The sequence below is a fragment of the Carassius gibelio genome, chromosome B16 (genome assembly GCF_023724105.1).
Source record: "Carassius gibelio isolate Cgi1373 ecotype wild population from Czech Republic chromosome B16, carGib1.2-hapl.c, whole genome shotgun sequence".
Taxonomy (NCBI): domain Eukaryota; kingdom Metazoa; phylum Chordata; class Actinopteri; order Cypriniformes; family Cyprinidae; genus Carassius; species Carassius gibelio.
In genome coordinates, this window is record NC_068411.1 from 18065262 (window position 1) to 18069391 (window position 4130).

A 4130-nucleotide genomic window follows, 5' to 3' on the forward strand; every position below is an offset into this window, starting at 1 on the left:
TCACATTTAATTAAGAAGTCCATATTTGTTTAAATGTATGTAAACATAATCATATAATCTTTATATATATATATATATATATATATATATATACACACACACACACACACACAATGTGATAAATAGGATTTTTATTCCATTAAACGTTTTTGATGCACTGAAATTTATTGTTACCAATTACAATATCACAAAAAATACTAGCCCAAGTAAAACCAAGCTTACTGCATAAAAGTAAATCATCACTAGTCACAAGTGTGAAGTCATGACCTGGTGGTTAGGGAGTTTGACTCTGGGTGTGTGTTCATGGTTTGTGTGTGTTCACTGCTGTGTGTGTGCACTTTGGATGGATTAAATGCAGAGCACGAAGTCTGAGTATGGGTCACCATACTTTGCTGAATGTCACGTCACTCACTCAAATTATAATAGAACAAATGAGAAATATTACGTTGTATAAAGGAAATTAATACTCTTCACTGTATAAATTCAATATACATTAATTCTTCCTTATTTTACAATTAATATTATTCAGTCAAGGACAGTGAGTGATTTTCTTTCTGATGTTTGATTTACATTGTTGACACAAATGGCAACAAGCAGCTAGCTGCTTTAAAGAATAGTTCACCCAAAAATAAAAATTCTGTTGTTGTTCTAAACCTGTGTGAGTTTCCCTCTGCTGTTGAACACAAAATAATATCTTTGGAACAATACTGGTAACCAAAAAATAAAATAAAAAAATTAATACACTATTGGGGACAATGAGGACCAGAAACTTTCTGGTTATGAACATTCTTCAAAATATATTCTGTTATGTTGAGGGGAACAGAAAAATTAATATAGGTTTAGAATAACTTGAGGGTGAGTAAATAATGACAGTATTTTTATTTTGGGGTGAAAATCTCATCATATAATGCAAGGATCTCAAATAGACTACTACTAAACATGCTTTATCTTTAACTGTTAACATTGATGTAAGATTTCAGCCCCGCTGCTTAATGTCCACAAATAGTTTAAAATTATTTGTTTTTAAAACCAAAATGCTTAAAACTTAATGACACAAAAAAACAATTGACATTTTTTCTACCGGGTTATTTCCCAGTTAATAATCAAACAAAAGTCTAGAGGAGTTACAGGAAAGAACATTTATGGGCTATGAAACATGAATATAATTAAATAATTCTAGAAAATAATTAAGACAGATAATGTGTGCTCAATTAGTCTGTTACGGATTATTTTACTTATTATACAAGCACTTCTTTCATCTCTCTTGTGTAAAGATAACCACCGTCGATGCTCAGCAAAAAAATAAATATAGGATATATATAGGATATATATACCCATACCCTATCATCATGTGTTCTTCCAGGCCACGCAACATAGTGTAAACATCTAAGAAACTACAAACAAAATGCAGCAAATTGTGATAGCCTAAATAATTAATTAAACAAAGGAAAGAAAACTGTCTGTATAGTTACTTGCCACATTTTGTGACTATGCCTTGTGCTAGACAGTAAGTGTAGTGCTAGTCTGCTTGCTGCGTTTTGGATAATTTCTGTGAATTCCACCATAAGCATTACCTGGACAACTGGGACTGTCCCCAAGAATGTGAGGAATGACCTGTGGTTGATAAACAGATGACAGTGCATCTGCTGTTTCGATTCGAGTTGCCTTGTCGTCGTTGACCATTGTTTGCAGGAATTAGTTTCTGTATTAATGAAAACTTAAAAAATGTAAATGTTTGCAACAAAAATGAAAACATAGCATTAATGAATCCACCGAAAATTTGTTTAATGTAATTATTATATTTGTTCTGTTCTTTTACTACTTTTTATGTAAAACAGATTAATACAGACAACTTCAGAACAAAAGTCAGATTAAAAAATGTACAAGATTATGCATAAATCAATCAAATGCCTGTATTACAAACATGCCTAGTCACCTAAACTGTAAAATATGACATCATTTACACACCCTCATGTTGTTTCAAAACTTTGTATCCAAAGTCATGTAGGTCCTTTGTACTACAGCGGGTAAAATAAGTATTGAACGAATCACCATTTTTCTCAGTAAATATACTTCTAAAGGTGCTGTTGACATGGATTTTTCGTCAGATGTCGGTAACAAACCAAGTAATCCAGAAAGAAAGCAAAACAAATAAGTTCAGAAATTAATTTCTGTGTAATAAAGTTTAATGACACTGGGGAAAAGTATTGAACACACGAAGAAAGGTAGGTGCAAAAAGGCATGGAAACCCAAGACACCAGCTGAAATCTATCAGTAACTAAAGCAGTCCTGACTCTTGTCAAGTATGCTTTATTGTCAATTCTTCCACATGTACAGTACATACATACATACAGATAATTGAAATTGCGTTACTCTCGGACCCTTGGTGTATACATATAACACTAACATTAAACCATTAAATACAGATAAAATATAAAGTACAACTATACCAATACACAAATAGGACATGTAAAAAGAAAGATAAGTAAAGCATCACAAGGCACACGGCAGATAGAGTGCAAACCAGTGAAGTAAACAAACAGTGCAGATATAATAATTGTAGTGCAAAGAGCTTATTCGGTCTGATTAAAGTGTCAAAAATAAACTTACAAAAGTTGAGCTACTGATCAATTTTAGCTGAGCTACTTACAAAAGGTGAGACGGGTTCCTTAAATGTCCTGTAGGGAGGGGAGGCAGACACCAACAATCTTCTCAGCTGCTCTCACTATGCGTTGAAGGGTCTTCTGGCAAAACGTGTTGCAGGCGCCATACCACACAGAGATGCAGCTAGTCGGGATGCTTTCGATGGCGCCTCTGTAGAAGGTGTACATGATGGGGGGCGGGGCTCTGGCTCTTTCAGTTCGCGGAGGAAGTAGAGATGCTGCTGTGCTTTATTGACCAGTGCTGCAGTGTTTTCGGTCCAGCAGAGGTCCTCTGTGATATACACACCCAGGAACTTGGTGCTGCTCACCCTCTCCACTGTCACACCGTTGATGGTCAGAGGAGCATGCTGAGTGTGCACCCTCCTGAAGTCAACAGCAATCTCCTTCATCTTCTCCACATTCAGAGAGTTGTCTCTGCACCACCCAGCCAGGAGGCTCACCCCACTCCTGTAGTTTGTCTCCTCTCTGTTGCTATTGAGACCCACCACAGTCATGTCATCTGCAAACTTAATAAAGAGGTTAGAGTTGTGTGATGGTGGGCAGTCGTGGGTCAGCAGAGTGAAGAGGAGGGTGCTCAGCACACATCATTGGGGGGCCCCAGTGTTCAGTGTCCTGGGTGTGTTAATGCCAACCTGTACTGCCCGAGGTATTCCAGTCAGAAAGTCCAACAGCCAGTTGCACAGCGAAGTGATGAGCCCCAGCTGGACCAGTTTGTGAATGATCTGTTGAGGGATCATTGTGTTGAATTTTGAAATAAAGTCTATGAACAGACTTCACATATGAGTCTTTTTTGTCCAGATGTGTGAGTGCTGAGTGGAGACTAGTGTCGATGGCATCATCGCTCAAGCGGTTGGACCAATTTGCAAACTGGAAGGGGTCCAGGGAGGCGGGGGGGGGGGGGGCAGACTTGATGGGGTGCATGACTAGCTGTTCAAAGCACTTCATGAGAATTGGGGTAAGTGCAACTAGACAGTAGTAATTAAAGCAGGATGGAGATGGTTTCTTCAGGTTTGTAATGATGGTGGTAGCTTTGAAGCCTGTGGGAACAACAGCCTGACTAAGCGAGTTGTTGAAAATGTCTGTGAAGACATAAGTGAGTTCTGCAACAACAGTCTCTCAGTACATGCCCAGGAATGTTGTCAGGATCCGGAGCTTTGCGTGCATTGATCCTGCTGAAGGATCTCCTCACGCTGTCTTGTCAGTGGAAATTAATATTAGTTGGTTCAGTACCAACTGATGGCCTAAAAAGAGGTGTCTCATGAGCAACGTGTTACACAAGAAACATTTCATGATAAGTAAAAGCAAAGAGCTTTCTCAAGACCTTTGCAACCTTATTGTTGCAAAACATACTGATGGCATTGGTTACAGAAGGATTTCTATACTTCGGAATGTTCCAGTGAGCACTGTTGGGGCCTTAATTCGAAATGGAAAGAACATAATTTCACCATAAACCAGCCACAACCAGGT